This window comes from Cnephaeus nilssonii (genome assembly GCF_951640355.1).
Source record: "Cnephaeus nilssonii genome assembly, chromosome: 2".
In the NCBI taxonomy this organism is placed as follows: domain Eukaryota; kingdom Metazoa; phylum Chordata; class Mammalia; order Chiroptera; family Vespertilionidae; genus Cnephaeus; species Cnephaeus nilssonii.
This window is the reverse complement of record NC_137073.1, coordinates 55,245,537-55,272,228: the sequence shown is the minus strand read 5'-3', so window position 1 is coordinate 55,272,228 and position 26,692 is coordinate 55,245,537. Positions and strand designations below refer to the sequence as shown.

Here is a 26,692-nt window from a genome sequence, read left to right as displayed (position 1 = left end):
ACATGAAAGGAAGGCTGTTGTTGCAGCATTTGCCTTCTACTGGAGTTCAAAGAAAGGGTGGTAAGAAGGGGACGTTTGCCTGGAGAGGATATATAGTATGTATGGGTTTTGGACTGGGGTGAGAGAAAGGGCAGATTCTAACATTACTGTGGAACACCCCATAGAGTCAGGAGTGAATAAACTGAACATCTATACACAGAAGAAAGGAAAAATAAATATTATTTTTGGCTAAAACTAAGTAATCTTTTGTCTTTATGATTCTTAGTCTCAAACTAAAGGAGGATGGACTTTATTTTGAAAGTAATTATTTCTCTTTTTGGCAAGCAGAAGATTCTAGTTTATACAAAAGTCCCTGAGTAACTTCTTGACAAAGAAGCATTGGTATTGGGTCTGGAGCTGTCTAATTATTTATTCTTCATAGGCCAGTGATAAGATAAAGATAATAAAATAAAGTGGGGAAAAAGAGTCATGAATTGAAATAAATTTTTTGGATTATAAATTGAGCTTCTTTACTTTAACTAATCTATTTCATATTTGTTAATCCTCCTGCTTAATTCTATCTAGAGTGGGAAATAGTGAGAGTAGATGAATTAAGCTAAAGGGCAAGCAGGAGAATCTGAACAGCAAGGTTTGGGAAGTTTTATCAGTATGTTTATAATATAGGAAATTCTTAGAGGATGCGACATCATTTTTAAAGGCCAATATGAATGCTGCTGCTTCCCCCTTAAACTTGTTCCCTTTCATCAGCATGGGTAATCACAAACTGAATAAACATGAACATATGTTTACAATACTCTCTAGAATATGTTATTGTAGTGGCATAAACATAGGTCATCAGATGAAGAATATGGCATAAAAACATAAGGAAAATCACACAGGCTTTTTATTTCTTCATATTTCTACACAAATAACTACAGCAATATATAGAAAAGAATATAAAAATAAAGATTGGTGTTCAAAGACTCCAGGTTGACTTTACCCTGTCCAAATTTATTTGTAAATTGTCAACTTTCAGCTTTACCTTAAACTGGGTTGACTTTACCAGATTATGTTATGTCCTTGACAACCATTTATTATTTTATAGTTTAATTAATTTACATTGAACCCTCTTAAAGTTTACAATTCAATGTTTTTAGTATACCACAGAGTTGTACAATGATTGGCAAAATATTTTTGGAATGTTTTTATCATCCCCAAGGAAACCGCATAACCAATTGCAGTCATTTCTCCATTCCAACTCACTCCCTATATCTTCATCTACTTCCTGTCTCTATAGTTTTGTTTTGTTTTGTTTATTCTGCACATGTCATTTGAAAGGAATAAAATGACTTGCCATCTTCTTGGGCTGGTACTTTCACTTAGCACAATGTTTTCAAGGTTCATCCATAATGTAGTCTGTATCAGAACTTGATTATTTTTTAAGAGTTTCTGAGAAATAGAAACAAAAAAACTAGACAGGTTGGAGTAAACTGATAAGGAGGAATACAATAGGATAGACCGTCACAAAGTTAAAGAAGACAAATCCTACAGGTCCTTGTACGTTAAAATACGTAGGTTTTTTTTGTTTTGTTTTGTTTTGTTTTGTTTTGTTTTTTTTTTGGGGGGGTGATATGCAATAGCCTCTGTGGGCTTTTGAACAGGGTGACGTGAACTGACCTGTGTTTTAAAAGGACCACTTTCACTGATATGCTGCTGATACACAGGAGCTAATGAGAATGGCAGGTGAGATAAGAGCATGATGGGAAGGCAGGAAACATGTTAGAAGAAGTCTATCAAAGAGAAGGAATCAAGAACTCAGGAAAATGATTCAGTGCTAAGAAGTAATAAGATGAGGACTAAAACTTGATCATTGGTTTTAGCAAACTAGAGGTCATTCAAGACCATGAAAAGGGCAGTTTCCGTGGAATGGTAGAGAAGAAAGCCTGGTTGGAGTGGATTTCGGTGACAACAAAGGACAGAAACTGTAAATTCTAAGTATAGAAAACTTTCAGTAACTCATGTTGTAAAGGAGAACAAGAAATGAAACAAGTGGAAGCACAAATGAGGTCAAAAGAAGGTTTATGACTTGCAATAGTGAGCATTTACAAAAACTCACAGATTAGCACAACAGAGTTACAAACGAAACTAGAAATAATAATAAATTTCTGGGAATATTATGTGTACATACTAAGACATTGGCATTTTAATACCTTTCTTTGGAGGAAAAAATGCATGGGAATTTTTGTTAAAAAGGAATGCTAAATAATTGCACATCAACTTTAATATAAACAGGTAAATGAAAAGTTGGATGCTCTTATTTGCTCTATCTGCTGTGTCTCCTGAGGCTTCGCTTCCCAGAGTCATTTTTGAAAAGGCAAGTGTATCTCGATTAATTACCTATTTACAAGACTTTAGAATGAGATCTTCTAGACACATACCCTTTTAACTGAAACCTGGTCATGATATGCTAAAATGTCAACAAAGTCATTTAATCATGCAGCACCATGAATTTCTTACAATGATTCCTTTTAGGGCTGTTAGCAAATGGTACAGAGGCCCATCTCAGGATTGATTGGAAGTATGTTAGACTAGAGATAGAAAAGCAGCAGTGGGTCCTCCTCTTCACTCCTTTATTCCCTGTGATCTATTCTTAGGCTTGAAGATCATTAATAACCGCAAATGCAAAGCCGTCATGTTCTTTTTCTGAAAAATCTCCTGGGCACTAATTTTTTAGAGTAAAAGTATTTTTCTCATCTTTCCATTGTTTAAAGATTATAAAATAACAATACTATTTGTGAATATATATAAACAAACAAACAAAAAACACCAACAAAGACTTCTTAAAGACCAGTGGATTGAATGTGGTTAGTTCACTATTTTATAATCATTTCTAATAAAAAGTATAATTGAATGTGGCATTTTAGTGATCAAAACATAATGTTTATGTAAAAGTGTCTCTTCCCAAAATATTACTTTTTATAGAATGTCATCTTATCATCAGTCAATATGTATATATTTACATAAAAGTGTCTTAACTAAACTAGAAAAATTATTAGATAACTATTAGATATCGACCTAAAAAAACACACTTGCTCATTTTTTAAAAAGCAACTTTAATGGAAATAGTGTATAAATATATAATTAACTGTTAAGAAGTCTTCTTTATTGGTCTATTTCAAATTTCAACCAACGTAATGCTTGCAGATGATACAGTAAGTATATCATAAATCAATTTATCAGTTATTTCTCATATAGAAAACAATTCTTAAAAATTATGAAGTAAATAAGTTATCAAAGTAGATGGAAATATATAAATTGTCATATATTCTTTAAAACAGAGGGTTTCCCAGTCAGTGTGGCTCCTTGATTGAGCATTGACCTATGAACCAGGTCATGGTTCCATTCCAGGTCAGGGCACATGCCCCAATTGCAGGCTTGATCCCCAGTGGGGGATGTGTAGGAGACAGTCAATCAATGATTATCTCTCATCATTGATATTTCTATCTCCCTTCCTCTCTGAAATCAATATATTAAACAAATAAAATTAGAGGGTTACCCTATTATTCCAGACAAGACAGAAAATGCTGGGAAGAGAGTCGAGAGGTATTCTTCTTTATCAAATGTGAAGGTGAAGATGATTTCCCCCTGATAGCATAACAATAGAAGACTTCACAAAAATAAAATCAAAGAAAACAACGAACTTCAGTTAGGGTCCTTTTTACAAGCAATCATTTAGAAAATAGACCATTTTTATTTATTTTCATTAAAGGACATACTGAAATGATAGAATTTTGCTTGACTAAGACATGTCACAATTGTTATTACTTTTTTTGCTTTTGAAAATAAAAAATCTATCTCTAAATTTGAAGAAAAGTGAATGATTTTGTTGGGTGTTTTCCTTTTCTATTACAAATCTTTTCACACATAGAAAATATGTTGTGCAAATGAGGAGAAATAATATTTAGAAATAGAAGAGGTTCTCTACATTCTAAGATAGTACTTATATTACTCATTCCTAGGGCAGTATGCAAAGACTCTATAAAATGTTTTTTATTAACTTTTGGCAACATACATAAATATTAGTATATTGTATTTTGAAATATTAAGACAAAACATTAAGTTCAAGTTGAATATGTAGAAGGTTATTATATTATATCTAGTGGCCTGGTACACAAAATTCGTGCATGGGGGTGGTTCCCTCAGCCCAGCCTGCAACCTCTCTAATCAGAAACCCCTTGGGAGATGTCTGACCACCATTTTGGGCCCAATCCCCTGTGGGATCGGATATCCAGCGATCGGATATCCGTCTCGCAATCTGGGACCGCTGGCTCCTAACCGCTCACCTGCCTGCCTGCCTGATTGCCCCTAACTCCTCTGCCTGCCTGATCACCCCTAACCTCTCTGCCTGCCTGCCTGATTGCCCCTAACTGCCTCTGCCTGCATGCCTGATCACCCCTAACTGCCCTCCCCTGCCAGCCTGGTTGCCCACAATTGCCCTCACCTGCCAGCCTGGTTGCCCACAATTGCTCTCCCCTGCTGGCCTGATCTCGCCCCCAATGGTCCTCCCCTGCCAGCCTGATCTTGCCCCAAACTGCCCTCCCCTGCCTGCCTGATCACCCCCAACTGCCCTCCCCTGCTGGCCTGATCTCGCTCCCAACAGCCCTCCCCTGCCAGCCTGATTGCCCCTAACTGCCTCTGCCTACCTGATCATCCCTAACTGCCCTCCCCTGCCGGCCTGATCTTGCCCCCAACTGCCCTCCCCTGCTGGCCTGATCACCCCTAACGGCCTCTGCCTTGGCCCACACCACCATGGCTTTGTCCTGGAAGGAAGTCAAACGTCCGGAAGATGGCCAGTTGACCCATCTAATTAGCATATTACCTTTTTAGTAGTATAGATAGATTATATAGGATAGGATTGTTTAAATGGCGGCGGGGGGGACTTTTTTTATCAGGAGGAGATGCTCTTGGCAGACAAAAATACATAATCCCTATATCTAGACTGATAGCCAGCCATATGCACTATACTGCCAAACCGGTCATTAAAAAATTGAACTGCTTTCTTACAGCTTACACCAAACGGCTGTTGCCCTTAAAACCCCTCCTCAGCCCCAACCATAGGTTCTGCCTTCGCAATTCACCCAGAATAGATTCTGATTGGTCGGTTTCTATGCCAGTCAGCGTCAAAAGCTTCGCCTCCTAGGCAGTCATTGGCTCCTTGCACTTTACCCAGATTTGGTTCTGATTGGTTGGTTTCTATGCCAGTGGCATCTCTGGGCATATCAACGGTCCTGATCAGAGAGGTGGGGCTGATCAGCAGCCCCAGCAGAGGCCTGAGAGAAAGAGTGGCACAGCTGCTGCCCAGGCCTTAAGAGAAAGAGAGAGGCAAGAGCTGATCAACAGCTGCCACAGAGGCTATGGATCAGACCCTGCTTTTCTGTCCAGGCCTCTCTTTGGGCATGATCCACAGACCCCTTGGCAGTCAGTGCTGGGTCAAGGCACCCGCATTGGTGGGCAGTCAGTACTGGGTCACCACGGCAACCCAGCACTGACTTCTGATTGGTCAAGCCTTCGGTCATTTTGGATGTTACAGACCCTGGGTTTTTATATATTAGGATGTCACAGTCCATATCTGACTGCTAAATTAAAAGACTACTCATACTATATAAAAAATGAGAACCTACTTGAATATTACTTCTTTAGAGAAAATAAATGACAAAATGGTACCTGAACTTGCACCAAATAATACTTGTGTAGTTAAAATGATGTATTTTATTTAGTTAGCTTTTAACATTTAAAATCAGTTAATTATGCCCAGCCGGCGTGGCTGAGTGTTGACCTATGAACCAGGCAGTCACATGGTTTGATTCCTGGTCAGGGCACATGCTGGGATTGCGGGCTCGATCCCCACACTATAGCAGATCAGTGATTCTCTCTCATCATTGATGTTTCTCTCTCTCTCTTTCCCTCTTGGAATTTGGAAGAAAGCAGAAAGAGTAACAGGACTGGAAAGGGGAATAATATATCTATCTTCAGTAAAGTAGAGGCATGATTTGACCAATCATGAATAGAAGTGTAAACAGTGTTATGGAGGTGACTAACAAAAGTTGGTAAAAGAGGCTACCTATGGGGAATTGGATGAGGGTTCCAAAAAGATAGGACTTTTATTTTCAAGCTTCTGAGTATTATTTTAACTACATGAAGGAATAGATTTAATCAGATCACAACATATACGAGGGTAGGTATTTTTATGTAGTTTATGAGAAAAATAATTTCGGAAAATTTTTCACTATTTAATGTTAACTGTAGGTCCTACACCTGTCTCAGACTGCTTTTACAGTCTTAGGTTGTTGGAATTTTCATTTAGGTATTGTCTATGGGTGATTTTGTGCAATAACAGCAGAGTTAAGTACTTGTGACAAACACAGCTTCCAAAATCTAAAATAGTTACTATCTGGTCATGTACAGGAAAATTTTGCTGACCTCTCCCTAGAGCAAGGTAAAAAAAATGAGACAAAAGAGAGTCCGTATCTCTCCAAGCATGTGAAAGTAGGGCAGCTGTGTACCTTTACAGAATTGTTCTAATTAGAGATGCTAATTTTTCACAGAAACAGTCTAGGCATCAGGATGGATTACAGGATCGTGGGCTACATGGCATTTGTAATTAACACACTCAGGTCACCCTGCAGAAAGAGCAACATGTTAGGTCATATAAAAGTGTGTTTTCATGGGACCAGAGGGGGTGAGAAGGATCCTTCCCAACCAACCTTTAATGTGTAGGTGCCTCAGGTGTAAAGAGCCAGAGTAAAGGGTTTGAGGGCTTTCTGGTTCTGCCTAGTTTGGGAGTTTTACCATCACTGGGCTCAGAACCTGAGACACTCAGAGGACAGTCTCATGAAGGGTTATGGTCATTGATGAAGACTTGGGATTGCGTGGTATATTGAAATAGCCCCATGCTTTTAGAGAAGTCAGATAGAAGTAATATGGAATACTGAATAAAATAAATAGAAAAACAGTGTTAAGTAATAAAATGGTAAACTAATTTGAAAAATTAAAGAAAAAAAGGTATACTTTCTATACGTCACATACGCAAAGCACTTGAAAATTTTGTGCAGTTTAAATGTACATATGGACGTGGAGATTTTCTATAGCTGCTGAAATGTAGTTACAGTGGCCACTATAACGGAAGTTGGATATGTAGATATATTTTTAATTAGGCAAACAAACCACAAACCTTTATTTCAGTTGGTTTAGTAAGAAAGCAATATATGTACCAAACAATAGTGCTCACTATGTAAAGCAAGGCATTCCAAATTGTGAAGATATTAGTATACTAAAGATGTCTTCCCACAAACTAGCTTGTATCATACTAGCTTGTTGATTTTTGGCAGATGCATTAGATAAAGAAGAGTTAAGTGCCTCCTACGGGCATCATAATTATTGGAGAACTCAGAAGAGAATGTTTTAAATATTTTTTAGCATCCTAAAAATCAACATATATAATTAATTAAAAATAAAAGGTTTTAGCCTGGTCTGTGTGGCTCAGAGGTTGAGTTGTCAACCGAGGAACCAAGAGGTCACTGGTTTAATTTCGGGCCAGGACACATTCCTGAGTTGCAGCTCTGCTCTATCCCTAGTAGGGGGCGTGCAGGAGGCAGTCGATCACTGATGTTTCTATCTATCCCTCTCTCTTCCTCTCTCTCTAAAAATAAATAAAACCATATTTTAAGAAATAAAAAATAAATAAAGGGTTTCATAAAGTGATTCTGAACCTTATTACTTCTTCAGTCTCATCATTCCTCACTCCCTTCTCATTGTCTCAGCTCAAATCACTTGAAGTTTCATCTGTATCCTATATAATATTATGCTTCCTCTTTCATGGCATGTGAAATTGTGCTTAGCTGGCATTGTCAATTTACTCATTTCTGGGACCTCTTGTCCTCTTGGGTCCAATGTTATTATAGTAATAACACAGTAGGTGCTTGATAGCTGATGGTTAAATATATCGTTTAATTAATCAACTTATAATAACGACAACAAAATTCACCCCAAAGTCATCTCTTGGTGTATTTGTTGGTTATATATCCTAGAATTTTACTGTGTTTTTCATTGGTTTTGAAACTAAAGGAGGGAGGGAAGCAACTAAAACTATACACCCTTTTTGTATGAAAGATGATCATTTCTAAAGTGCTTAAACACAGATAATATACTTAATCCTCACACCAGTGAGAGTGTGCAGATTATCATCTCCTGTTTTAAAAATGTGGAAACCGTAAACCAGTGAGGCCAAATAACTTGCCCAAGGTCACAAAACTAGAAAGCACTAGCACTGGGACTTAAGCCAAGGTCTTCTGATTTTCTTCCAACACTCTCTCCATTATGTGTGGATATGTGCCAACCTGAACTGAATACTGTGAGAGAGAATGCTTGTAGCTGGATAATTTCTATTTGTAATTTGAGATTCACTTCCAGTTTAATAACATTGCATGATTGCTGGAGAGAAAGACATGGTGAAGTGGGTAGGTCCTACAGGAGAAGGGCAGACTTAATAATTATGATTCCAGGGGGCACAATCCTTGTGCCGAAACTCTTTATTTCCCTGGATGATGACATTAGAAATTTACTCAGCTGAGAAAGTGATGGCCTTGGGAAACTTCTCTAAAGGGATACCGTGCGTTTTATTCACTTCATCACATAATTAATACTCTATTCTGAAATCAAGTGTGAAGTTTCTGAAATAAAGTCTGACGTCGCTGAAACTTTGCAAAGAAATTCGATAAGTGCTAATTCTGTTTCTGTTTGGTGCATTTCTTGTTCTCCTATTTCTACACTTCCCAGGATGATTTTTCCTGTGAAAAGGAGATGTTTACAGAAAATCTTATTTTTAAAAAATCACAGATGTAGCTATGTGCAAGTGAAAAAACGATCGCAGTATCATCTTTTGTCAGCATGAAGACATACAGTAAGCAATTGTAAAAAACAAGAAAAGGCAGGAGAAAGGAGAATAAGGAACAGACAAACAGAACCTGGAAGTGATCAGCATAATGTTGTGTGAATATTAAAACAGTGATGAAACCATGTGACCTAGAGGAACTCAGCTAGGCTGAGACTAAGGATATACTAGTATATATTGTTTCCAGAACTATCACTTCACTTGCTTTATGACTCTAAGTACCTTAATTATCTGTATTATAGCATGCTCACCAAAGGGGAAACCAATTGGGCACGTACTGGTAATATAAAAATGTGACTAACCTAGCATTGTATTGGGGTGTGTGACATGAGTCTGTTATTCTGGAATTACATAATGGAGATGTCTGTTGCAAAGCCTTGATTAATGCTTGGAAATAATCTTTGTCTTTCAGACTCCTGGAGTCACTCCACTTCTATCTTACCTAACAAGATGAGGCTGACTAGCTGTGAGCTTGTTATCCATGGACAAAGGCCAGTAGTCCTCTATAGAGAAAAGGTTATAATTGGAAAATCCTAGGCTCTGGGACAGTTAAAACTGAGCTTGATTTTCAGCTTGCTCCCTCATTTGTCCCCTTTACCTCTGTTTAGTGACTAACTCTCTTGGAGCCAAGGCTCTTAGTGTAATTTTAAAATATTTATCATCAAATTGTATTTCTCAAACAGATAAAATGCCCAAATACATTTCCTATACTAAGTCAATGATGTTCACTTTCCTTTGGAAAGGAATTTTTTAGTAGAAAGGAGAAAAGCTTACCTAAAATAAGCTAAAAAGCTATTTAGAAATTTTATGGACTTTAGTTACCCATGAATCCAAGAAATTGGCTTGATATGGGTAAATTCAGACTTAGACTAGTCTCTCTCTCCCCATGTAAGTCTATTAATTTACCTCCCATTTGCCAATAGGGATTCCTGAGATAGGGTCCTGACAGGACTATGTACCACGCTATCTATTCTCCTGTGTTTGTCGTGGGGCAGGGGCGTCGGGGAAGGACAGAAAAAGAGATGTGGATGTTTGGTCGCCTAAGTTAGAGGAAAAACAATTCCAGAATAGGAAAGAGGGCTCTTTGTGGTGAGACAAAATGTAGGCAGGCAACAAACAAACAAACAAATACTCACTAAGCCTTTTACACTTGATGTCACTCACATTAATTTCCTAAAAATACTCACAAAACCTGTATTTGAATATGTTTCCTTAATTTACTACCAAGCACAGGTTTAATGATAAATATGGAGGTTATTTTCTCCCTGTTAAAGTTATTGGTAGATTAAGTTTTACTCTTCTGTTTCTGATTATTTTTCATCATCTTCAATCACTTCATTCTCACACTGTCATTTGTCCTTCTTTCTTTTTCATCCTAGATGAGTCAGACAGCAATGAATGAGGAAAGAGTTGTTCAGAGGAGGGTTATAGTTTTTTTTTTCCTTTTACTTACTTTTTCCATTGTTTGGATTTTTAATCAAACCCAAATCACTAGGTACAAACATAATAATTCCTTAAGATGGAGAAAACAATACGCAATACTTTAGAAGGCTTGACCTTCAGACTTAGTTGCTGAAACGAATGACTAGAGCAGTGGCAATGTGCATGTATTGGTGGGCAGCCCCCACCACCACATTTTCAATAAATCTGTTTTGATGATCCTTTTATATTTGAGACCTACTTAGTCTAGGATCACATATTGGCATACACTTGAATTTCTTTTGTTCAAAATGCCATGAAATCTAGTGTATAAATGAATGTTTTAAAGAGAAGAATGAATCAAACTGTTAGAATTACATATCTGGGAGAGTCTAACATTGATGTGATATATTGGATTAATTTAAGAAAAGTTGACTTTCAGTTAGTTTTGTATTTGTTCCTCCAAGCAAACAAAGATTTACTCATTGTCGTCTGCTACCATCTGGCCTTGAAACAATAGAAATTACAACAATCTCAATAGGATCAAAGTTATGCTTCTTTTTTATGAATTTATGAATTCAAGGACATGACCACATATTAATATAGGCTGATAACTAATAGACAGATAGGAAATGTGTAATTTTTATATAAAAAAATAAGAGGATTTGTTATAGGCAGGGATGATGGCCAGGTACAGAAGGTCACCAGTGGGGGAAGCCCTGGATGCCTACAAAATTGGGAAAACAAGAACCTTGCCTCCAGGTTAACCTTTCCTCTCCTAGCACATCACTGGTCATGTGGTTAGACCCCCTGACCTTTTCTTCCCTAAAGATAACATCTAGACCTCAGTTGTATTTCAGCTCCAGGCCCAAAAAAGCAGCAACACCAGACAATGAACTCTGTAGCTGCCTCAATACCAGCTGAATTGACTAATGACCCCCGCCCTTGTGCTGACCAATCAGTGGAGACCAGGACCCTGAAAGAGCACAGCTGAGGAACATTCTATTGAGACCTCCCCTAAGACTCCCACGTGCCAGAGAGAGATAAATACCCTTAACACAAAGGGCCCAGCTGTGTGCTCCCCTAGTGGAGCGTGCCTCTGCCGTTCCCTTTCCTCTCGTCTTCCCCCACAGACACATAAGGGACCCCATGAGACTGCAACCAGGGGAGCAATGGATGGTGGCAGCTCGTCTGGAGCTAACCCCCTGAACCTGTCTCCAAGGCCCCCTTTTCTCTGACTTCCCAGTGAGCCAGGGCAGCCCAGCCTGGGCTCTCCTGCTGCTGCTTCTACACCCTTGTTTCACTGTCCTGTGTGTTTTTGCTGCTGCCAACAAATTCTTGCTTGCTTTGCTGCACTTTGTCTCTTGAGTGAAATATTTCTTTCAAGAAGACAAGAACTGACGTCTCGCCATCCTTCTGGTAACATATTGTCAGAGTCGAAAGAATACAACCTAACAAAATAATACGAAAACAAAGAAGCAAACATCTTCCTGCTAATTCAAAGACTGCAGTTGAACAACGTTGATGTGCATCCAAGCAATGATCAGTTCCTACATCGGACATTTTAAAGGTAAAGGACTACATCTTTATTAATGACGTTTTCCTTATGAGAAAAGTTAAATAGCAAGTTAAATATCCTGTGCAGCTTGAAGGCAAGGTTTTTTGTTTTTGTCTCTGTTTTAATTGATTGGCGTGGCGTTGGTTAATAGGATCGCATAAGTTTCAGGTGTAGATTTCTGTTAAAAGATCTGTATGTTGCACTGTGAAATCATTTTAAAGGATCACACACACACAAATGTTCCTATGGGCTTTTAGATGGTTGCAAATTTAGAAACCTAAGTTCCTGCAGTCAGCTGATGGAGGTCCTTCATAAAGCATAACATGTGCTCATATTCTTTCTTAAGACCTGCTTAGACAAATTCATCAGGCTCAATGAACAGTAAAGACAGAAGGGAAAAGACTGGAAAAGAGACTAAACTTAAGGGGGTTACATACAAAGGAGAGTCTCTCTCCTGGTGATACTTTGTGTTGGTAATCTATTTTTTATTTATTCCTAAAAGACATGCGATGGCTTACAGTTTAACAGAGCTTCATGTGTTTTATCAGGAGAAAAAGTGCTAGTTTCTAAGTTGACAAGTATGTTGGAGTATGAGACTAGAGTTAATGGATGTTACCTTCTGGCCCTGTAAGTTGATATAGTTTTCTGACACCTCTAACCAAAACAAAGCAAAGAACAACAAAAAATCCAATGACAAACAACAACAACAACAACAAAAAGCCACATATCTGCAAACAGATTGCAAAGACACCTTTACTGAAGTTAGTGTTAAATGGGTTTGTATCTAAGGAATATTATTTTAAAAAAATAATGAGTTTTATGTTTAGCTGTGGTTTTGCCAGAAATATAAAACACTTTTTAACACATGTAAGGTGTAGAAAATTTAAGGCTACAATCTTAGGTGTATAAGATGTATAACTCTTTTCTTTTGTAATAATTAACCTAATGTCTATTTTGGAAATGACATTATATTATAACAAAATTAGATCATAGTTAATTCTATTTTCATTCCTGGATAGTTGTAGTTAAACTCCTTTGGAGTGATATAATGACATAACATTCTTGTTTTAAGGGATATACACAATCATTGTCATCAGAGAGCGAAACTAACATGCCCTGGGTGTGCATCCTCCCACTGGCTTCCAGTGTCAGTTTTTTCTGGGAACTTAGATGTTGTACCTGTTGACTTCAGGACAGATTGAAATCTGGCTTTCTCTGCTATTTCTGAGCCCCTTTCTATACTTCTTTATGGTTATTAAAAAGCTGATACAGTTGTCTATAAGGAACTTTGCCCCTTTTATGCTACTCCAGAAAAAGGTAAAGGCATTCCACTCCTCTAGAAGTTCCACTTTTCTCAGTACCATGTCAGAATGAGTGGAAGCTCCAGGATGCTAACTCAGGCTCACAGGCCATTTCTGTGTTGGACTCAGGAAGGTCCTGTGAGGTTGAATTCATTTTCTAGGCATTATGTGGGCAATGGGGCTCAACTTCTCTCTGCTTATAAATCCCTTAATGATCTGGGATATCTGTTCTACCTTTTCTACATGTCTACACATTTACGTATATGTTTTTTTAACTTTTAAATATATATATATATATTTTTGGTTTCAAAGAGGAAGGGAAAGGGAGAGAGAGAGAGAAATATCAATCATGAGAGAGAATCACTGATTGGCTGCCTCCTGCATGCCCCCACACTGGGGATAGAGCCCACAACTCAGGCATGTTCCCTGACTGGGAATTCACTGTGATGTCCTGGTTCATAGGTCAACACTCAACCACTGAGCCACACCAGCCAGGTGGGATTGTAGCTTTTTAAAGTCTTTTTTGGCAAGACATTTTCCATTTTACTTTTCCAATTACTATCAAGTTGCAGAATATCATTTTTTCATAAAAAGAAGAAAATGATAACAGTATTTCCTTCCCCTTTAAGTTAGCAGCAATTTGGAAAATTTGTCAAGTAAAGTACCTGTTTTTTCCCCTCGTTTATATAGAAGCAGAAATGTCATTTGAACTTTTGTCTTTGCTTTATAACAATTATTAATAATTACCCAAAATATTTGTGTTTCTTGGGAGCATCTGCTAAACTGACCCTAATGTAGCTATGTAGAAATTTATAGCAGTCTGCTTTGGTGCTCTTGGAATGCTAGATTTTTCTTCAATGAAAAATACATTAACTTTAACAATTCATTCCTTATGCTCCAAAATATTTACATTTTTATGTGAAAAGGGACACTGGTTGTACCAAAAATAAATTCTGACTCAATCACCTGAAAAAATACCTGTCTAGCCAAGCAAAGAGTTCATTTTGTAAATGAGAATGAAAAACACATCAATCATGACATGTCAGAATGAGCAGAAGGAGAAACAAAGGAAAGAAGAAAGAACTTGGAGAACGCCATAGTCAGTTCTAGCATTTTATCCAAGTTCTTCATGTGAAATCATGTGAGTCATTATGCAGACTTAAAGGCAGAGTAAGTGTAGAGGGTTGGACTTGTTCACTGTTTCAAATTAAAATAATGGATGTTTTGAGTCATGTATTAAACCAGAACTATTTTTTAATAAAATATATTGGCTACTAGTTTTATATTAGTCATAATTTTTTCCTAAAGTTTATCAAGCTAAATAAAATAAAAATAAAGGTAAATAATTTTATTTAGAGGTAAATATTTGTTAAATATTTGCAAATAGTTATAGCAGTCATAAAACATTTTACTATGCTCTCAAGAAATAAGATGAGAAAAGAATTAGTTCTAGAAATTTAGATGTGGGAGAAACATAAGAAGTTCTTTTGGTAAGCAGAAAATTAATCCAACTTTATATAATTGCCTGACAAATTTACTTATTGAGAATTAAGCTGGAGGATTAACAAATATGAACTAGATTACTTAAAGCAAAGAAGCTCAATATTTAATCCAGTAAATGTATTTCAGTTCATGGAAATGTATTTGAGTTCATGGGTCTTTTGGTCTGTTTTATTTAATTCTTTTCATCTTATATTTAGCCTTCAGTTTTGTATGGAAGGACAAATGACTTATCTTTATAACCAAAAATGATGCCTTTAGTCAAAAAATGTAATTCGAGTGTCCTTTTTAAACTACTGGATATTTAACATCTTATTCTAATTAGGAGATTAGAGTAAACCTGACTTGCCATAGTCGTCAGGTGATTTACTGCACCAAACAAATGTTATTTTTAAGACATTTAACTTTACAGAAATGTGATTTTCAAATGCATCAAGATAATCTATGATCCAACATTATGAAACACAATAGAAGCTTTGGAATGTTAGTATTTCAATAGTCATTCCAACCTCCACCTCAATATTATTTGCAGGATAAGAAAAATAAGAGCACCCAAAATATGACATGGAATCAGTATAAAAAAGAGCCTTTTATACATGAATGGAAATTGCGTATTACATTCATTGTGCTGGATTGTATGTGTAAGTTTCAGGTTGTGTGAACATGAGGCTGTAAAAACTGTGTGTTTGATTCTTTCTCCCCAAGATAAAATCGGTTTCTAAAAGGAGGGAGGGATGATAATGATGTCCTTAGAGCACCAAGCAACCTTTTCCTCTGCATAGCTGCCTTAGACTCTGCAGAGCTCTCTGCAGGAGTGAAGAGCACTTGATGAAGAAGTTAGGCAGAAGCAAGGGCATGTGGTGCCGAAAAGGAGCTGTCATATACAATAGAATCAAGGAAAGGTCTCTAAGTGATGCAGCCACCTCAGTGACACATTTGGGAGGAACATTTTTAGCTATGGTAATTGAACACTTCATGCAGAAAGAGAGAGATTTGATTTTAGGAAGTGGAACCTTCCAAACCACAAAGGCAAAATGAAATCAGCTCTCAGATGAGATGTGCTATTATCGTCAAACCACAGACTGACTCAAATCATGAAGTTAGTTAGAATCAATGTTAAAATGATGATGCTAAGTAATATACTTGAGTATCTTAATAAAGTGTGTGTGTCTTCTAAAAATTCTCGTCCTGGACTTATCCTCATGATGAAAATTCATGGGGTATAGAGCTTTCTTTTCATGTTAATGATTATGTTTCTGAATTAATAGTATGTGGCCTTATTTTTTGTTACTATCTATAATAATAAAAACATTATATGCTAATTAGACCAGACAGCCAAACGACCTTCTGGACGTCCTTCCGGATGGACTTCCAGATGAAGTCAGGGCTGCAAGGGCAGAGCCCCTTGCACGAATTTCATGTATAGGGTCTCTAGTATATTGATATATCTACAGTTCATTATTAGATTTTAGACATGCATGAAAGAAAATATATCATTTTCATTTTGCTAATATCTGTTAAAGGCAACAATCAAAAATGCACCTGTTTTTTTTCCTATAAAAACTTGATTTTGGAAGTAGTAAAAATGAATACATCTCCTTTTTATATACTGGTTAGTGATAACTTTTTTTTTAACCAGCGGAAACTTAGATTGTGCAAAGCAATATATTTTATATATTTGGGATAGTGATCAGCTTCCAAAACCTCACTGCCCACGTTTCTGAAGCTGTTTGTCAAGTTTTGAGATGTTTACTCCATGCATCATCGGAAACTAGCCATTCAAATGAAAGACGGGGATGTCAAATTTATACCTCTCATACCAACCAGAGTTTTCTGGAAGTATGATGTCCACCTCCTATAAATAAACTGAAACAGAGACAACTAAAGCTCCGTACTTTAAAGAACATGGAACGATGCAATAACTTCAGTGACAAACCGATCCCCAGACTGGTTCTAATGCTCAGAGGTTTATGTTGTTGTTGGTTTGTGTGAGATCCAAAGTAATCTAATGTCCTTGATTTCCACAACTTAGTTGATTTATTATATTCCTTAACTCCAGATTTGCTGCTTTTCTGTCATACCTGTTACATTCAGCATCCAGGCACTACTCAGTTCCCAATGAAATAAAATATCTCCTAACCAGGGCGGGAAAGAAAAAAGAAGAAAAACAATATATTTTAGAACTACAGTTCTATTTTGATTATATTTCAGTAAAATTAAGGTGTAAAAAGATTTAAAACATTGAAACATCCATGATTATTTTTGCTAGTTAGAATTTCCCTTGCTCCATCTCCATCTGAACACACCTTTTATTTCTCAAGTGTGCATGGTTTGAAATCCTCCATATAAAATAAAAGCCTACCTAAGTTCAGGCGGCTATAACAAATTGCCATATACTGGGTGACTTAAACAATAAACATTTATTTCTCACATTGTAGAAGCTGGAGATGAAGGTGCTAGCATGTGAGAGTTCTAGGAGAGTGCTTTCAACCTTGTTTACAGAGGACATTCTTCTTGCTATGTCCTCAGATGGTGCAAAGAGCGCTAGTTAGCTCTCAGGTCTCTTCTCAAGGGCACTAATCCCATTCATGTGGGCTCCACCCTCATGACCTCATTAACTTCCAAAAGCCCCACATCCAAATTCTATCACATGAGTATTAGGGTTTTATAATAGGAAATTTGGGGGCTCACAAACATTCAGTCCATTGCAATACTGATTAACTTGATGAATCCTTAATTCACTCTAAAATAATCCGTGAGAATCTGTGTTCAAGAAAGGGAAAATTAAGTTTTTGAAATAAAATACTCAAAACAATCTTGTATTTAGGTAACTTTAATGATTTACAAAAACATAGTTCCTTTACAAAGTCATCTTACTTTGACTGAACCCAAGCCTTTACACTATTAAAATTAAAATTCTTGGGTGTTTACTTGTTTCAAAAACAATTTAACCATTCAAATATGTTTCTCTGATTATATTTATTTCATTCCTATTGAATAAGTCAGGACTAAATTTTAAAACAATATTCTATCAGTTATTGAAAATTTATCACTGTCAAGCTGTGTATAAAGATATATGGTGAATAATTATTCACAAAGAATACTATCCATTCTATTTTATTTTATCTTATTTGATTTTTAATAGGAGGTCACCTTTGCATTACTGAGCATTTACCAACTCTGTCCACTTGGCCCTTTATTAATTATACTAGTAGCTCTGCACACAAATCCGTGCGCCAGTAGGTGGCTGCCCTCCTGTAGCTCCCCCTACCCTCCTTCATAGCTTTCTGCCCTGCCCTCTCCTGTAGCTCTCCTGGAGTTTGCTGCCCCACCCTCCTGTAGATCCGTGACCCCGTCGTTATGTGGTTGGTCATTATGCCTCAGGGCATAACGGATAATTAGCATATTCCTCTCATTATATAGGAGGATTCTCTTTTACATAATAAATTATTTACTAATCATTTACTTATCAAATTGAAAAATACCCTTAATTAGGGCCATTCAAAAGCTATACTTTATTCTAATTCTATTGCTGAAAAAATGAAATTCTAATTCCACATCTCAGACAATCCATCTCTTTTGTTTTAGCAACTTATTTAAACTAAATTTATTCTTAAAGAAAAGTTGCAAAGGTAGTAAGAAGATTCCTGTATATTACCCTTTATATAATTACTAGAGGCCCGATGCACAAAATTCATGCAAGAGTAGGCCCTCGAGCGAGCTCTGGCTTCTTCTTGGCCCCTTCCCCTTGCCCCGCCCCCTCACCCCCCCCCCCCCCAGCCCACTGGTCGTTCCAGAAGGTTGTTCCAGGTCATTCTGCCATCCAGTCTAATTAGCATATTAGCCCTTTATTATATAGGATATATGTCTTTCAAGATCTTGACACCTTTGAAAGGTACTGATCTATCTCGTAAAAGTTCCTTCAATTTGGGTTTGTCTCATGTTTTCTTCAGTACAATTATGCTGTTATATGTTATACTGTTAATAGGGTTTATTTGGGGGGAGTGAAAGGTATGTAAAACAGCTATACTTCTAAGAGTCAGAGTTATAAAATAGTTAATCTCAAAGAAGCATCACTTCCTCTTCCCCTCTGCTGTCCCTTTCCCACTCTTGCCTTTTACCACCATTTGGCCATGTTCCCTGTGGGTAATCAGTGAGCACATATGTGTATATATTCTTATATCCTCTTCTTTATGTATGAGGTGTAACATAACGGATACTCTTTGGGGCTTTTGTATTTTTATTTTCTTGTATGTTCTAGATATCATTCAACTATCAGCTAGCAGATATCCCCCTCATTCTTTTTTAACAGCTGCATAGTGCTCCACTGTGTAGAAGTACCACGGATTTTTCAACCACAATTACAAACAATGTAGTATTTAATAACTTTAGGAATATATATTTATAAATAACTAAAGCTACATCTTCAGGATAGTCTCCTACCTATAATTTTATTGCCTCTAGATTTTGAGTCAAAGTTAGAAAGCCTTTATCTACCAGGGTTAAATAAAAATTTACCATCAATGCATTTGCTATAGTTTTCCTAGTCATTGATTGGTCAGATGAAACTTATCCTATAATGTAAGATTCCTCAAGAAGGGATGATGGATGCAGAATTTCTTAATTTCTAGTGTGTTAGAACACATTTTTTAATGCTTTTCCTACTGCCTAGATATTTAAAAAATAGCTTAGCTAGATATACATGTTCAACACTTTCACTGTAATTTTTAAAAATGATGCTTGATTGTCGCTTGACTTCTAGATTGATTTTGAAATGTCTGAGGCTAGAATTTTATTTTTTGAGTTTGTAACTCATTTCAAAGTTTTGTCTGATGACTTTGAGAATTAAATGTTTATATTTGAATTATAATTTTTTTCTAAGATATATTTTGTCATTGATCATTCTGGGTTAATTTTCCCAAATATCCAGTAAGCTCTTTCAATGGGTAGATTGAGAAGCTTTTCTATTTCTGAAATAATTTGTTAGATTAGTTTTAGATATTCTCTTCCATTATTTTGTTTTTCTACTTCCGGAACTTTAATGATAAAAATACTGTTCCTTTTTTGTCTGTCTTCCAATTCTACAACTTTATCTCTTGCCATGTTTATTCTTTCTGCCATTTACATTCTCTTGGATAATTTCTTGCCTTTTTTCAAAGTTCCTTAGTATGTGTTCCTTTTATGTGTCTATTTTCCCTTGAGCACCTGGTCATTTTTTTCTTTATTTCTGAAGTAATTTTGTCTTCTTTCATTACTTTTCAGATTTCAATCAACTCCTTTAATTTTTCCCAGTTTTCTTGTACATTTCTGTTCATAGTTTTTGAAACTATGACTCAAGAAACATTTAACATTTCCTCAAATGTTTGTTTGAATGTATTTAATTCTATTTGGAGTATAGAATTACAGTTTATTTCTGCTTCATTATTTTATTTTTGTGTTTAATTTGAATTTATTTATTTGTTTATTTATTTATTGTTTAAAATATTACAAATAGTAGTACCTATGTTTCCTTTTCCCCCCATTGACCTCCCCCTGGCCTCCCCCACCCCCTGGCACATGCCCTCACTCCCCTAACATCTGTGTCCATTGATTATGCTTATATGCATGCATACAAGTCCTGTAGTTGATCTTTTACCCTCACCTCCAAACCTCCCCTGCCTTCCCGCTGAAGTTTGACAGTCTGTTCAATGCTTCTTTGTCTCTATTTTACAGGGAGAAATATTCCCCAGTTGATTTTGGTGAAATTTTGCTTACTGATTTACTACAATAATTGTCTATAAACTTTCGCTCTGTCTACTTTTATAATATTGGAGTATTTTTCAGATTTAATCGTATCCTTTTCTGCTAGCGTTTCAAAGTCTAAGAATATAGCAAGGGTTTTTGTCCCAATATTTTACTGGTCGCAAAGCAGTTTTGAGTTCTATATTTTTACAGTTCTCTTTTGCTTTCCAAGATACTAAAATTTCTACTTTTTATTTTCCTCTTTATCACCCAATTTCCAAAATGTAATTCTTTCTTTCTTTTTTTATTTTATTTTTTTTGCCTTTTGTCTCCATCAGAAGCTATGTATTTGGAAGTGAGTCCTTTTAAATCAGGCTTGCTCATTTAAACTAAACCTATACCTTAAATAGCCTGCCTAACCCTTTATGTGTTGTTAGGTCCATTAAATTATCCTAAATTGAAACCCCTTTCTTACTCCATTTTCATAACTCCTCAGTTGCTTATTTTGAATGATCAGATTTACAATGGATTTGATCTTTCTTGATGTTTTCCCAACTCTCCCTTGGTTCCTTAACTGGCATCCACCCTTTGCTTGCCATGTATATTTTTCCTGTTGTGACTTTGTTCATCACAGAGCATTGCCATTCAGTAGGAGTATGGTGGATGCATGTAGAACCTCAGACTAGGATTTATGTTTCTATTTTACTCACAGCTATTTTTTTTCACTTTTAGCATTCTCTATCAAGTAATGCTAATGGTTCATAACTGTGAAGTCATTTCATATACAGGGTGGGGCAAAAATAGGCTGATAGTTGTATAGATAATTTAGATGCAGTCCCTCCTCCCCATCCTAACCTCAGTAAAAATTTAAATTCCACTGAAGGACAACAACATATCAACACATATTGTTACCTTTTTTGACACTTACAATAGTTTGGAAATACTTATTTTGGCTTCAAATAAAATAATGATCATAATCCATCATCCCACATTTCAATAATTGTTGAATCTGCATAGAGCATTATATAATATGCACACTAATCTTCTCTAAGCACCAGAAGTTCATGACTCAACAAGTAGAAATATTGCAAATTCTTAATAGATCTGACATTGTGTACTTTAAAAGAAAAGAAAAATTTGAATGATAAATTATTGAGATTTTCCCTTAGGTAACTTTTAAATAATTCCTGGGATAATTGCTTAGTAGAGCAAAAGTGCAACCCATTATTCTTATTTTGTAGTTCTTTCTGCCACACACTGTCCTCAGGTGATATGAATGACAATCAAACTTCTCCTTGCTTTGAACTCTAAGTCAATATAATTATCTCACCAGCAGTTCTGCTCTTTTAAGTTTCTCCCTAAATTTTCACTCATCTCAGAAGCTATTGCAGATGCTACGCATGCTCACCAGTGCTCAAGTTGTCATATTTTTCCTGGAGCCCTGCCAGGCTTCATTTTGCAGTTTCTAATGCAGTGCAGTGTGATTCTGTGACCGGGGTATGGTCAATGAACATGAGTAAAATGATCAGTGCCCCTTCTAGACCAGGTCTTTAGAAAGAACCCACTCACCATCCTTTCCCTTCCTCCTGCTATATTGGCTTAATGTAACGGATTCAAACAATATAGAGGAAGAAATACTCACTGGACTATCATCTAAAAGACACTTATGTTTGTCAATACCCAAATTATGTCCTGAGCTATGCTTGCTTATAGGAACTGAAAAGGATTCCCTTCAGCAAAATGAAGAGGGCGGAGCACAAAGACCATAGTGCCCAATGCAAAGACCAATATGTTGATGGGCATCTTGTGCAAAAAAGGACCAGGTGCAAACGGCTGAGTGCAACAGAAGAGCTGTGCATGCCTAGAAGGATTTAATCCCTGCATGCTATGGCCTATAAATACGCAAGGCTCCCTCCCAGTCAGGGAGAAAGTGCCCTTAGACTCTTAGAGCATGAACTCCCCCGTTTCCCTTTGATCAAACAATGAAGTTTCTGCTCTGCTTCACCCAACAGCACTGGGCAGAAGGACCTGAGGTTGGTGACAAAATGTGAGTTCCTGAATGAGTTAAAAAAGCATGGCATATACCCTTATCCTAATACGGCTAAAATATATACTTTTGTGGGGAAAGCTTTTTGAGTTTTTGATTATTACAACAGTAAGCTACTAGGTAATTCACGGGCAGTTATCTGGGGTTAAAACTTACTATGTTTCTACCATCACCTCTATCATTAACATCACCTCTGGCCAAGTATTAGGGATAGTAAAGATGTATAAATTCTTGTTGAATGGATAAGTATTATCCTACTAATGTAGGAACTATAGTTAATGTTATGGTTCTACTGAAATTAAAGTTCAGGGTGATTTTTTTCTACGAATACTTGAGTCTACTGAGATACTCTGACCTTGGAGACATTACAACTTATTTTAGGTACTCAAAGTTAATTTTCACTTTGTTTCACAGCTTCCTTCATCATGAAACTTGGAACAATATCCTGGGACTGAGCCAGATTATATAGACTCTAACATCTGGCTATGATATATTCCAAATTACTCCTCTCTGATGTTGTAGACACAGTGAGGCTCCACCCAGGACCCTGTTTCAGGAAGGATTTATTTCCATTTGTGGGAGTTCTGTCACCAGAAAGCTTCGAGGTGTCAGCTCCTCAGGGGTTGCCTCAGCTTCAGAGAGCTGCCTTGCCCACTGTCATGCTTTCCTTGGAAGAGCCTGGATCTGGTTGATGAGTGAGGTGGAGTATAAAGATCTGGGCATTTCAACGAGATGCGGAACACTGTGTGAGGAAGTATTCCCTTTAGAGCTTTCCATTGATTTGGGTGAGGTGCTGTTGTACCTTAATCATAATTATTTTAGCCTACTTACTATTGACCCCACTTTATTTGTTCACAGATGGAAATAAATCTTTGATACAAGTGAACATCTTATACCCCTAGATCCATTTCAGTGTGTTTGAGACTATCCAGCTCATTATACCTGACTACATATTATTATTTTTCTTCAAAAGTAAACAAGCTTTAAAACTCCTGCAATCTAAGCCTCAGGGAGACCTCCTTTGTTATCCTGAATTGTCTGTGGCAAGAATTCTTACTAGGTTCTTAATGTGATATCTATTATGATTTAATTGATAAAAATAATCGGGTAGCTACACAAAGCAAATCAATCAAATAAGTAACAATTACAGCAACTAAATAGAAGTGTAGGGGGGCTGATAAAAGAAATTAAAATTAAAAAGAGAATAGTGAAGAAGAAAAATCAAGAGGGAACAGGCAGGGTTGGCATAGCAAATGTGTGAGTTACAATTCAATGTTGTCTATACAATATTTAACCTGGAAGGGGAGATGCCATGATCGCGAAGGTGGTTTTCCTAGGGCAATTTCCCCAAATGTGGGAAACTGGGCTGCATAATTTGTGGTAGTGGGGGACTATGTTCTCACTCTCCACTGGAAAAAAACAAACAAACAAAAAACGCATAAAATAACATTTTGTCATATATAAAATAACTTGGAAAACCATAATTCTTGTGATAATATCTACATTTCATAATGGCTGCTTTAGAAAAAAAATTTTATTAAAAATGAGACCTGCTTCCCTCTCGTAATTACTCCCAAACAAAATAAAAAAACAAAACCCAATGATATCAAGGAAAATGAATAAAAGAAACAATGAATAAATACAATTAAAACAAATCAACCAACAAACAAACCCACTCATGTTGCCATAATAATTACATTGCATCCCGTGGGGTCTCAATCAATATGGAGATTGGATGTTCCTGGAAGCAGTGCATGCACACCTACTACTCTTGTTCTGCAGTGGTACTTGAAGGATCATTTGTTGTGGGCTCCAGGAAAAACAACTGGAGTGCAACAGCAATATTAATGCAATGTGTACTGCAGCACTCAGCAACTGAAATGATAATAATCGGTTAAGCCAACTAGATACTAAATCCAGAAGGGTGGGGGGAAATGATATATGAAAATAAGAAGTCTGAGAGAGCAAAGTGCAAACCTGAATGTTGGTTGAGGGATGCATTTTATCGAATGGGAAGTATTCAGGGCTTATTTTGGAAATACTCATACTATTTTGAAAGTACTAACTGAAAGGCATAGATTTGAAACAAGTGCCTGGGATATGTTATAATAATCATGTATCTAGTTGAGAAAGATTTTGATTCAGTGACCAAAAATATAGCATTAAAATATTCAATCTGCAAGTTTGATAGTACACACAGCTAAGTTTTTTTTTCTCTGAAAAATATCCCATTATGCATAAAAATTCCGAAGTATCTGCAGATTTTTGAAATGGATGCACTAAGACACAGAATTTCAGTTCCCAAAGAGTCTTGTTGAGAGAGCAAAAAGACATATGTGCTTGAAAAAATGAAAATGGTTGTTCTATGATCAATTGAGATCATTTATGTCCTAATTGTTGATATTTTTTTCTTAAAATAATAACTAGTATTTGTAGTACAATCAAATTTTATTTATTTAATTGAAGGCTGGAAACTTTATTTTATTTCTCACAACATCCAACAAAGGAAAATAATATCCAGAGATTTCACATGTTTTCTCAGTGACAGTTAATGGGTGGCAGAGTTAGCAAAAGAGGATGTATGTGGTCTAGCTTTCAAGGCCAGCTAGCTCCCTTCCAAGTTTCTATGAATATGAATTCCTGTATGGAACGACTAATGCATTGCTCATAAAATGAATAAATTGCTAAATCTGTGCCTCAAAAATAGTACTTTATATTAGGGTCCAAATGAAAGAAGGGGAACCTCTTATCCTAGTGAAGAGCCAGAAATAAAAAAAGATTTCTATTCTCCTATTAAGTGCTAGTAGAAAATAAAATAGAGATTAACAGTCCTCTCTCTTCCAAAAAAATTGGTCCACTGTCCAGAATTAACCACAGATTCATATACACAATCACTGGATGACAAAATCTATGACAAAGCGCTGCAATGAAATTATGGGGAAAACACATGAGTCTCTCATATCTGAACATCCTTTAGATGTAAATATTTACTGTACATTATAAATGTAATTACACAGCAATAAAATGTTATAACACAAAATACTTTAGCATATTTCTCTTTTTTTGCCTGAGAAATCTCTTTATTATTTTAAATTTAAGTTCCTTATTGTTTAAGGTATTACATAAGTCTCTTCCCCCACTGACCCCTCCCCAGCCGCCCCCAACCCCCAGCACATGCCCTCACCACCACCCCCTCGTCTGTGTCCATTGGTTATGCTCATATGCATGCATACAAGTCCTTTGGTTGATCTCTTACCCCCTTACCCCCTACCTTCTCTCATAGGTTGGACAGTCTATTCGATGCTTCCATGACTCTGGTTCTGTTTTTGTTCAACGGTTTATGGTATTCATTATATTGCGCAAATGAGGGAGATCATGTGATATTTCTCTTTCTCTAACTTTAGCATATTTCAATTTTTACTTGATTTTAAAATTTCAATACGTAGTTTGTTTAGATTAAATTCCAGCTAAATAAGAAATCAGATGAATTGTATATTTTACATAATATATAGTCTGTAATACAACATGTTAAATGTAGATTGCATTCAATAATGAAAATAAATTAGGTCCAAACACTTTTAAGATGACTCTACAAATGTCAATTTTAGAAAAATAGCAGATGTTTGAGGCCAGTCGGTGGTGTACTTTGAAATTCACCAGTTTAATTAAGTTTAACCACATGTGACTTTTTGCCAAAAGGAATGAATTAAACTTTTTTATTTTTAAAATATGCCATACCCAAACATTAGTTTTACTTTTATTTTCTCTTAAATATGTTATATTTATAGCTAATTCAGCAACCATATTTATACATGTGAGACATTCCTCAATTAGCTCTTCAAACTTTGTTTGTTGGTAAAGTAATTATTTCTCTTGCTTTAACTGTATGATCAAATGATAATATGGGACCTGCCATAGTGTGCATATCCCAGTCCTCTCTCACCATTGATTGGCCCAAAGATGGCTCCAGGTGGACCAATGGTCCCATTTCCACCCCACTTTGTCCAGGCAATTTATTTAAAGGCAGGTACTTAGGATTAATCAGTCTTCTCTAAAATCTATCTACTGGCAGAATTCCTCTTTTTTCCAAATAAGTCAGTCTTTGTTCTATTAAGACCTTCAACAGATTGGATAAGGCCCACCCACAATCCAAAGGGCCATCTGCTTTATCAAAGCCCATTAATTTAAACATTAATCTTATTCAAAAGCAATCACAG

At 36.4% G+C, this 26,692-nt stretch overlaps 1 protein-coding gene and 1 long non-coding RNA gene across 7 annotated transcripts in view; both read left to right on the top strand.

Annotated features, from left to right (window-relative positions):
* The window catches only part of LOC307108733 (uncharacterized protein), an 823,426-nt gene extending 813,328 nt beyond the window's left edge, over positions 1 to 10,098 (top strand). For 4 of the 5 annotated variants that reach the window (XM_079786886.1, XM_079786881.1, XM_079786883.1 and 1 more), the window contains one exon: positions 9,342 to 10,098. The gene's annotated coding sequence lies outside the window, so the exon portion shown is untranslated. Of the gene's footprint in view, positions 1 to 2,271; positions 2,295 to 9,341 lie in introns of those variants that run through there. The other variant, XM_079786882.1, reaches the window with a different exon arrangement.
* A 152-nt stretch (positions 10,099 to 10,250) lies between these two features.
* LOC307106947 overlaps positions 10,251 to 26,692 on the top strand; it is a 172,070-nt gene continuing 155,628 nt past the window's right edge. For both annotated transcript variants that reach the window (XR_013814162.1, XR_013814163.1), the window contains exon 1: positions 10,251 to 11,918. This is a non-coding gene — a long non-coding RNA (uncharacterized lncRNA). The remainder of the gene's footprint in view (positions 11,919 to 26,692) is intronic.